Source organism: Typopeltis vanoorti, chromosome 3 (assembly GCF_054136105.1).
Source record: "Typopeltis vanoorti isolate ZY-2024b chromosome 3, IOZ_Tvanoo_1.0, whole genome shotgun sequence".
NCBI classification, from domain to species: Eukaryota; Metazoa; Arthropoda; class Arachnida; order Uropygi; family Thelyphonidae; genus Typopeltis; species Typopeltis vanoorti.
This window is the reverse complement of record NC_143551.1, coordinates 142,514,304-142,526,532: the sequence shown is the minus strand read 5'-3', so window position 1 is coordinate 142,526,532 and position 12,229 is coordinate 142,514,304.

Sequence of the window (12,229 nt, the reverse complement as noted above, 5' to 3'; positions counted from 1 at the left end):
CGAGAGCAGGATGTGTGTCCAGATAATAATATTAGTAATTAAGACGATATAGAAGATCTTAAAGCTTGATTCATTTGAGCACTGCTAAGTTTTCGATTTACCAAGAGGAACGGAGTTTTCATCAGCAAAACTATAGACAGAGTTTAAGAGAGAGAGAGAGAGAGAGAGAGAGAGAGAGAGAAAGGACATTTACATGTATAAGAAGAGGAACGTGGAATACAGACACACTATCACTCCAGCATTGATAAAGAAATGCGATGAGAGGAAGTCATCCACCATGCCACGCAATGAACAACAAGAGAGGACAATAGAAATTTAGTCACAAACAGGAGAGAGGCCATAACATGGTGATTTGGTAAGTAGGCCTTGATGCCAAATTCGATTAAATGCCCTGGATTAAGACCGACCGTGTGAAGTTGTCCAAATCTTTCCCTGGTGTGTGTGAGAATTACTTGAGGATTCTGCTTTGTGTGAGATTGGCATGGTGAAATTTGCCTGAGGATCTGCTGTGGACAAAAGTGGCGCAATCCATATTAGAGATCACTAATTAATTGGTGAGACTCCAGGTAGTGAAGAAGTTGGTCAGTAATAACCTTCTCAGTTATTTTGAGAATACTGAGGCTATATACTGAGGTGAGAGAAATGCGAGGATAATTTGATGGATGGCATTCATCTCTCTTTGATCCTTCATCCAAGCTTACTTGAATATGAAAGCGTATTAATACTCCGACATGTTAATAGACACATGTCAAGGCATTGGCATGCCTCCAACATCTACGATGTAGGATGTTAATTTTGAGCACAATTTCATTTGACCAGAATTAACAGCAAATTCTTAATCTTTTCCCCCTCCTATTATCATCGGAAGTCATCGGAATTATGGTTGGCCGAGTGGTTAGCGTATCCGCTCTTCAGCCAAGAGGCGGCTGCGGGTTTGAGTCCCGCGTAGGACCGGATGTTTGTGATTGTCCACTCTCCAACTATGGACTGGGTCACCATGGGAGTAATAAATCCAAAACCTCCCGGAATGGGAGAGGCCTTCACCCTGCAGTGGGAAGAAATACAGCTGTTCATTTTTTTTTCTTATCATCGGAAGTAGTGAGTGGAAGAGAGTTTGAGTTGTAAACTTCAAAGTCCCGAAGGAAGAAAATATGCCTTTTTGTGATGTGCCGTCTCAACAGTGCAGTTTAGAAATTATGTAGCGGAGTTGTACTGCACGATCTCTTTTCATCCATTTCTCTTTGCGTTCTTAAAATATAAACTCATTCTTCAGATATGGCTATTGCTGTGGCACAACTCACTGCTCCACAAGACCCATTTCTATTATTTCATGAATATGGAGTACACAATCCCTATATTAAAGCCAGATAGCTCCAGTAGTATTCACATTTCTTTTCTACGGTGCCATTGAACAATATCTTCAGTTCACAATATCATGACGCTTTTGTCTTATAAAGCCAAATGTGTCAGGATCTGGAGATGAGCGGAAGATGACGAGAAGATTTCAGATCGCTAAATATTCATACATGAAGGTTAGATTGGATTATCTAAAATTATCTAAAATCCCAATAGGATTTTAGATAATTTTAACTTTTTATTGCATGCTTCAAGATATTCCAATACAACCAGACAGACAGACAGACATTGCAATTAATTGTCTCTTATGTTTCATCGTTTAAACAAATCGAATTATTCGTAAATTACTTTTTAAGTATTAAAAAAGTTCCTGTAAATAAGAAAATAAATTAAAAAAAGCCATGTGCTAGATATTCTCCATTGCTGGTAAGAAACACTGAAGAAAAAAATGAAGTAATATTTTTCGTCTAGAATCAGGTGTTCAGGTGTTTTCATTTTTTTTTTTTTTCCTTCACTGTGGCACCCCGCTTCTAAAACCACAAAAACCTAGACCTGTAGTTAAGCAGCCGACAACCGAATGCACACCTGGGAAGGTCAGCGGAGACGAAAGCCGCAGGTGTGCAAAAAGGCCGTGGAAACGGAAGTTAAGTCGTTGCCTGTGGCGGTCACCAAAGAGCTATTTATTACACACCGGTTATTTATTAGTCATCATCACCGGGCAAGGCTCTCTTTTGTGTTTGATGCCGCACTGTCGTCTTCACGTGTGTGTCCCCTTCTATGGAGGACGGGAACAGAATCGTAATCAGTCTTCTGTTTTGCGTAACTTTGTATTATTAATAGATTTAGAGACTTATGTGTAAAATCTCAACCGTTTCATAACACGCAGAATGAAATATTTGGTCTTAACTAGATGAAATTATAAACATCTCTTTTTGTTAAATGTGGTGCGCATGACACTTATTAGACTAACCTAGCGCATGTGCATTCGACTACTTCAAATCAAGATTGAGCTCTGGAATACAAACAGTTGAAGACTAGAATTTTTCCACATCGAAACTGCTGGAAAGGATTCTTGCATTTTTGTTTTGCTTGTCCGATTATTTACTTTTTTTTTTTTTAAGTATTATCATTGTGTCATATATGTAGTCATAAAACTGAAAACAGTAAACTGTAACATTTATATTTTTGTAAATCTTTACCAAATAAGATAAACCAGAAGAATAGTATGCAATATAATGGGTAACTTTCCGGGTGACAGTTGTAAAAATGAATTATCATTTAATCAACAACAGAATTCAAGGAAGTTTGCCATAAAGTTTTCAAATCCTTTACTTATCTCTCTCGAGATGTTAATTTAGAGTGGACCGTGTCACGGGATCATTGGCTCCTACATATCCGGCTTGGTAACGTGACACTCCGAGGACGATCCAGTCTTCTTTACTTTGTGAACGCCAACGATTGGAGGATAGCAATCCGTCTTTTTTGGAACATTTTTTTTTTTTTTGATGTGTGTGTGTGTGTGTGTGTGTGTGTTATAAATATAATGGTGATCAATTTTTCAAGTAATACATTCTTTTCCATATTTTAACTGCAGTAATATTGACTCTTCGGCACGAGAAATATCAACTATTTTTAGTTTAAATGTGCTAAGTTGGATTCAAATGCAGAATGTCTGTCAGTTCCTATCTTACTTTAATTACAAAAAGCGGAACTCAGCTTTCCGACTGATACATTACGTCACATCCTAGTAAAACTCAAAAAAATATTTTGTTATACGAAGAGATTGAAAAGAATAGATATGATTAATTTTTTTTTTTATAATTTCGGATGCTTTTAAGGAAGGACAATTTCTCTTACCTCTTCCTCCTCTGTGTGCGCTGCTAGTAGCACAGTCCTGCTCTAACATCGATGCAGTTTTGCCAATTTATGGATCAATGTTTGACTTAATATTCCTTTCTCTTGTTAGGATGATCATCTAGTAATCCATTCATCATTCTGAAGGATCAAACTGCACATCCATCCTATATTTGTATTTCTATTTCGACATTACAGACTATTAATATATTTTCAATACATCTGTTATATCCTCACATGCATATTTATGAAAATGTGAAAAATTAATATATATATATATATATATATATATATATATTTCATCTTATGAAAAAAGTCAAACTTTTTAGTATAAAAAGCACAAACGCGAGTATTTAATATACATATATCGTAAATTTCAGTAAAGGCCGATTCTGTTTCTTTCATCATTTACACATATATCTTCTATGGTTGCTACACGGTATTTATCAGCCTCTTCCAACATCTTCTATACACGAGCAGAGAAGCACGTTTGCTTGTGCATGTTACTGAATATTGCTACATTTCATTTACCAACGTCGAACGTGTTCTTAAACAATGATATAATATATGGAAGATATGATCTTTGATACGATATGAAGAACGCCTTTGTCTTCATATTATGAATGATTACATAAAAGATAAATATTTGCAAGAAGTGTAATAATTTTATTCCTTCTAGAAATCTTTTATAATTGTGTAGGAAGAAAGAATGCTTCTCTACAGAAAACTTGAATGCACAATTCTTCCAATAGTAGCTGCGCTTCTCTTATCATGCGGACATACTAAAGCACGATGATTAAAAAAAAAAGGTTCAGGACTGAATACGTTTAAAATGGATACTTTAATGAACTTTGTTTTTTTTTGGGGGGGGGGAGATTAAAAATTCCTACAAATAAATTATCGTATCCCATATAAGAAATGATTTTTTACTTAAAGATTATCCTAACTGTTAACGACTGCAAGGTTGTGACATTGACCAGCAGATTCAAAAAATCATTTAAATCGTTCTTCATGAGGAAGGTGTTGAACATACAGCGTATATGAGATTGTTGCAAGTATGGTTTATTTCACAGCTGTACGAAAAAAAAAAACTTTAGAATAAAAAGGTATTCATCGACAAGATACTGACAAACGTATTGCAGTTGGTTACCATCTTAACATTAAGAGGAAATTCAATTTGTGGGATGGTTTAGGGGAATATTTCAATAATATTAAAGTCATGAACATAACCTTCTAACACTTCTTTTTATGGTATATTCCTTATTCAAGAAATCTATAAAAGAATAGTATAAGATGCGAAGAAATATACATACAAATATATGCTGCAATTTCTTACAAAGAACTTCAAGCACAACCGATACACACAGAGAAATACTTGATATCGAAGGAAAAAAAAACTGCTTACAGCCTGATATTGTAATTTTGCACTTCCATACTAGTTAAGCTAAGGCTTCATAAGGTCTTTAAGGGTCACGGTTTGCACTCTTAACTTGATGCAAGAAAAAGATCGTAGTAATAGTAGAAGGGGGGGGGGAAGAAGAAAAACGCTAACTTTGCGGTGGCCATATGTTGTCGCATGAAAATGAACTCCTTGTCATTATATTAGGGTGTCGAAAGGCGATAAAAACTTGAATGATAGCCGACATGATCAATATTACTTAATGATATCCAGTGTTATTAACTAAGATAGTAATGATAGCTTAAATGTAACTTAATTGATTAAAATCACAATATTCAACATGTTCTTTTTTTGTTGATGTTTGTTTGTTTCCCCTTCATATCACTTCCGTTTTTGTTTTTATTTTTATTTTCAGATATAAAATATTTGTGTGGAGTTTATAATTCTGCTGCTTCCTGTGGAAAATAAATTTTTTATCCAATTGATCTTCTGATATTTGCATGTAGGAAAAAGATTCTGTTAGTCTTTGATACTTCTGATCATATAAAAGCAGTTAGGTAATTTCAGTTGTAATAATACGAGCCTATCTAGATTTATAAAGCATGAAGCAAATGACAGGTTACTTAAACAGTTGATTGATGGCTAAGAAAACTAGAATAAATTATTATTCTCTCTTCTATTATATGTACGGACTAAGGGTTATATAATCTGGATTTTTTTCATGAGTTCTCTTCTGCCATTGTAGTACACAATAACAAAATCAAAAACACAATTTTTTACGATAATTTCAAAAAAAGATCCCATTAGCTGAGAGATGGGCAAGAGGATTCTAGACCGAAGACACAAATATTTACAAAGTCCGTTGCAAATACTTTAATGTGTTTGCAACGCATTAAATTTCAGTAAATTAAATTAAAATTAAACGCATTAAATTAAATTAAAATTTCGACGAAATGAAATCAGTAAAGTATATAATTTAATTAATACCGATAGGTTTCTCCCTAATCAGAAATTCGTAGCGTTCCTTGATACTTTTCATACACTTCTAAAGTCTGCAAAATGAATGTAGATATTACTGAAGAACACATCAATGTGTTCAGTCAGTTCGCCGTTCAAATTAGCAAAGTGTTTTTATACTTCCGTTTTTTATCCAATTCCATTCCATTCAATACGAAGATGTAATGCACACCCAAATTTTAAGCATAGAGAAGATTAAAATTCTTAAGAAATAAATACATTTTTAACTTTTCTTTTTCAACACATCATCTTCTAGGAGTCTCCATAGCTCAGTTGGTATAGATGAAGCCCTTTAGCTGGAAAGATCTGGGTTCGAATTATGTCTAGGAAGCAAAGTTATAAGGGTCTTTCAAGTGAAGGGAAGTTAACCAGTCTCCATATGGAAGTGGTAGGATTTTCCCCTTCGAAAACTCGGGTTTTTCGTCCGCAACCAGGCAAAACTACCTAGCAGTTTTGTCTGATTGCGGAACACATGCAATTTACAGACCAAAATACATTACAACCAATAGTAATATATTGGTTTCATGACATGGTGCCGAATGTCTGTGTAGGCATTCCAACCGTTGTATATTTACACTCTAATACTACTAATAATAATAATTTCATCTTTTGCAAATGATTAAAATTGAATGTTTACCACAAAATAGCATATAGAAATTTTCGAATACATTTTGCCATTAATTTTTATTATTAAAATTTGTTTGTGTCAGAAATACCATAAATTAAAAATAAAACTGTCTTTTATTTAGCATAAAAAAAACCACCTCACAAGAAAAAAAAATCAGATTTTCGGCCATTTTTTTTATTAACAATTGCCTTCGGCGAAAAAAAAATCCATTGTATCGCACATGGATATATCTTAAACCGTAACATATGATAGGTAAAAGTTTTCTGTCATAGCTTTTTAGTATCTATTTTACTTTTTAATATCTTTTTACTATCTCTTTCCTGAATACGAAATTGTGATGCGCGTGTCTTATGAGTTGCACTATTTTTTTTATTCACTTTGTTCTTTACTGTTCTTATAAAAACTACGCTAGTGTGAAACTAACGAAATTTGTGAATGCTCAATACAAAAAACAAATAGTGCAGGTGTAAGTCCCTATAATTGAAGGAACACTTATCGAGTATACCCTTATGAATGATTTCGATGTTAATTGTCTCTTGGTTGGCGGTGCGTATCTTCTTTCCAGAACGAATTTTTTGGATGCAACTAAAACTTTGCAAAAAAAAAAAAGTTACTTGTAACGAAGCGTTAAACTTAACTCCCCATCATTCCAGAAATTCGTAACACCTTGAACCAGACAATTAAACTACCCCCCCCCCCCCCCAAAATGTAAGGATTGTGGTCACAACCATGATGAACAATGAATATATGGCGGAAATCTTAACCTGAAAGAAGTTCTGTACGCCATATTAAGGAAGTATTCCAAAAATTTTCTTTCTGTTTACAAAACTAAAGCAGCGTTTATTGGTTCAAGACTGAACCTTGTGGTATGTGCAATAAAATATAAAATAAATAAATAAAATAATAATAATAAGAAGAAGAAATAGAAATCATCGGATGCATCAGTATGAGGTGTATATATAGGTGATAGGTGTGTGGATTGTGTAGATTGATAGCTTAAACTTGAGCAGTCGAAGCATTTGAGTAGTCGCTCATCGAACAGGTTTCAAAGTAAACCATTAAACCACACATCAACAGCCAGCTATTTGTTTGATACTGTTCTACGCAATTATCCGAATAGTGATTTGACGAGTTCGCGAACTTATTGCACATTTTCATTGGTTCAAACCGAGACAGGCCTGTCTTGTTGTGGATCGTCTTTCATCGAATCTCTACCATCTCGAAATCGAGCGTATTACTCAAAAACTCGTTTATGTGATAGGCAGTTATCCATGTACTCCATTTCAAGATCATTAAACGTTTAAAATAAAATTTTATCACCATTCATTGTTCCATTTCCAAATTCTTGACACGAGGTACTAACACCGGCTCTTCAAGCCGTGTGTAAGCTAATGAAACTATCGAAACGTAGATGTGCTTGTTGGAAAGATCACATTCAAGCGATCTTGCCCAATTCTATTTACAGTACTCAAGTAAAAATTCAACTCTGTCTCAGACTTTGTCTCTATCTCTGGTACGGCGTATGTCTATAAAGTTTAAAGCAGAATGACTAAGCAACAAATTAATTTCCAAAAAGTTATCTATCAAAATAAAATCTATAATCTGATTAAACATACAGATGATACTGTATATGGCATTATTACATCGATTGCAATGTACATTTAAAAGCAGTTTTCATTTCGATAGTATAGTACAGAATGAATTTTACTATAATAATTATTTTAAAATAATATTTGTCTATAAAAATATTCGAAAGAATAAATCGGAGATCCAATCCTATTTTGTCGATGCTCACCAAGTACAGATTGTTTTCCCCTAAATTCTTCATTTTTCCATTTATCCACTGCTGACTCATGCTTAGTGATTAAGTTCTTGTGATTCATATACGTACGATACCAATCGACATACTACTGAATTAATAATTTTCTAGTTGACCAAGAGATGGCGCCACATTGCTCATCATTCTATAGAGTATAGATACCATTCAAAAGTACAGGTTACTGCTTGAATTTTTGTGTTACAACTCCCAACTTGACTGAACGAGGATAACACTTGTGTTATACAACCAACAGGCTGTGCGTTCGAATCCCATTAAGTCCGTTGTAAGACCACACTTACCCTTAAATTCTTCTGAAGTGGCTTGAAAAAATGTATATTTAGTCTCTTGGTCGATTATCTAACCGATAGTTTACTCCACTATGTTGAATATAGAATAGATTTCTGACTTTTTGGAACTTTTTCAAGCCATTTTGGTTTTCCATAAAAGGGAAAGCAGTCTCACACCGGGAAGTAAATTCATGTCCACCTAACGCACAATATTTTCCTGAGCACTTGATGGTTCATCCAAAATATTCTAAAGCGATTCAAGATCTGCTACTAAGTGATCGCGACTATCTTCCCTCAGTCAGTTCTTGCAAAGAAAAAAAAAAAAAAACATTCTTCTAGTAACCGAATTTTGTCGAGCGTAAGTACAGAAAGACTTTCCTCCTGTAAGAAACTCAGATTTTTAACCTCTTAGATAAACAAAATCGACCGCAGGATACACCTACATATGAACAAGTACAAATAAATACTATTTAGGATTAGGAACATCGCTTTTCTTTGATCACTGAAATGCAAAATATACTGAAGAGCGGAGAGTAACTACCTACCGATTCTAAAACATTAAGACTAAAACAGTGCCTCCTACTCCCTTTGGGGAACGAAAATACATTAAAGGATTTTTTAAAAAAAATTAGGATATATATAATTCATATCTGTAATAAATGTTGTTGATTTTAATTAATATTTCACAGATATAAGAATATAAGATACAAAAATGCTCTGGTCCTGTGAAGTGCCATCTCCATCCAGCAGGATGACTATTATGGATCTGCATATACTGTATTTCTGTCTTGGGCTGCTCTCTGCATAGTTCAGGCCCAGCCAGTCCTTTATATTTTTGAACCGTGTGTGTGTGTGTGTCATCCTTTCTTTTGCTTGCCTTCAATTCTTCTCCCTAATAATTCTTTATGAAGACATTCATGCCTCACAATATGACTTATTGTATATATCTTCTTTTTTGTATGTTCTTTATTAGTTTGAATTTAGTACGCATCATCTCCAAAACTTCTTCATTTCTCATACAAAATGATCACAATCGTTAATAAAATATTGCCGACACGATAGTAACCCAATTGTCAAATTAGTTTCATTGTTTTCTGGCAATCAAACCACATTTTCATTTCAGAATAATTTACAATTAGGAGTCAATGATACATTCATAATAAAATTCGACTAACATATACGTAAAGTTTTTCTGTAAAGGTTATAGAAATAGCATTAAAAAGTTATCGATAGTCAGCGTATCACGGGTTAAATATAATTGATATGAAATGTTAAGCAGAAGGCTGATTAATTGCTTCAATGTATATGATTAGGAATCTTATTTATTATTCCACAATGTAGGATAATATTACGACTCTAAAACTTTGAAACATCTCAGAAAATAAAACAATCTTTTGAATTTCATGTGTGAAATAATCCGTTTAATCTCATAAATTTCAAATTACCAATAAAACACTTTACTTCCTACTTCTATCATTGAAACACCTAAAACGAAGTTGCAATACTTTCTGTTTCATTACAGCATCTTTTTGTGTTGTTATTGTTCATCACTTAAAGCTGTTTTTGTTTGTTAATTGCTTGGTTTAGTCAAACAGCAAGAATAAATTAGCCATCAATTCATCCCAACTTAACCTGACATGGAAATAAATCACACAAATTGGTTAGTATAAGACCTCATCTTCTATTCCGGATATTAATAAAAATTAAAGATCTCTTGATTTTAACCTAAACAATCGAGAGAAAATATTCATTTAAATGCTGCCTTGCCAGTTCTTAAAAGAAAAAAAAAAAAATCAGGTTTGCTTAGATGCACCTGTAAAATTACAATGTTTAAATATGCAAAAGCTCCATGACGGTTTGTATTTAGTATTTCCCTTTTGTCAGCTGATCAATCATGACCGCTCTTACAAACTAGTTGCAAGAAAAAGCATGCGCGCACACGTTAACAAGGACATGTTATACTCTGACGGGGTTCATAGAAACCCAGCTGACTGAAATATGATACGTTAAGTATTGAAGATAGAGAGTGAGTTTATGCTATTTTTGGACTTCTTCCTATCTTAGACGGCGACATTTTACATTGATATCATCAAACATTGTCTGAGACATAAGAGATGGATAAAGAAATAAGTACAAAAATAATGCGGCTAATCAAAGTGATGATAAGAAGATAACATATTAATAGTGTACATTAAGATTAATGCCATATATGTGATACCTGATACATGTTAAATACCTGATCGTATCTATAAAAAGGATAAAATAGAGTTTAATAAACCTGAGCTCAAAAGATGCTCAGACTCTCAAAAGACAACTTCAAATATCGAAAACTCTATGTTTTAAAATCTGTGATGTCAAAACGTGCTATGCAAAACATAACATAAACTTGTAATACAATTCTTATTAAGAGAATTATGCTACAATTGAAAAATTCCATGTTTGGTATCTAGAGCAAAGTTTCCAAGTTACTTAACCCTTGGCATATCCATGGTATTTAAATTCTTGAGTAAAAAAAGCCAATGTATTTAAAATAAGGGACACTCCTAAACAAAAACAGGCTATAATAGCCATAAAAGTAATAGTTGCAAGAGGAGTAACATGGGAATTTTCCCGGAAATAATACATAGAATTTAGTAGATTTTAACTCCTTCTGCGCAACTCAGCTTACCTTATAACAGATGGAAAGAGACTGAGGAGTAGCCCATAAATAATTCTCCGAGTTCTCAATACAAAACAGTATAACTGTTTGTTGTTTTAGTGATTTTGTTTTTGTTTTATATTTCACGTATATATATATATATATACAATCATTTGCCGCGATTATAAATTTAGAAACTTTTACTTCGCGACTTATTGTTTTTCTGAACTGATTTTGAACAGTTGATTTTCATAGTCTGTCGAAAACAGTCACGTTCCTTATGAGACGATGACGGTATCTCTTTTGTCTCTAGTGTATTCATGCGTTGTTTGTTCTAAAGAGGTTAGTACGGTTTAATAATTATCTTGCGGGATCGATAATGTTACACGATGATGATTTCTTCCGTGACAGTAGTCCTGCCACAAAAAGAAAATTAGAGATTCGAATCTATTCGCGTACTAGAGGAACGTTTCGTAGACCTTTAATTCATGCAGATTCCAGAGCTAGACAGTCTTAGGCGCGGATAAGTTATATTTTTCTTCTCGAAGAAAGTTGGGTTTTTAAACCCTAGACTGAACTACTTGTTAGGATCAGAAACATGGCCTGTTATTTAGCATACCTTGAGAATGTTGCATTTCAACGTTAGGAAATTGTGAGGATTGCTCACCGATTTCCGAAACGTTATTGCTGACTACTGTTTAGAGGGAAATAAATAAGTGTAAGTGAAAAGAGAGAGAGAGAGAGAAAGAGAGAGAGAGAGAGAGAGGCGATCAAAATGAAGTGATTGAATTTTTCGTAATACTTTTTTTAATATGTCTGTATATTCTTCCTAGATAAATGCCATTCATCCAAGGGTTGTTTGCAAATGCTAATATGTCCCGAAAATTACAATTTTAATGCGATATTTCTGAAGACATTTATATTCAGATAATTCATGTGACATGTTATAACACTGACTTGTAGCATCCGCTATTTGTAATCTGTTTCTGATTTTTTCCTTTTCATTCGTTAAACATTTGGTCAGAAATAAATGTGGATATTTTCGCTATATTTATTGCAAAATCATCAAATGAAATAATCATCAAGTTTATTAGTTTTATGCAATTTATAATTTAATCTTAGAGTTCTTATTTCTGATGTCAGACTTCAGTTATACTTCGTAAGCTTTCCTTACAATATTTCGCGAGTCCGCACAGCCTGCAGATTTAGTGATTTGTTATATTTAATTTAA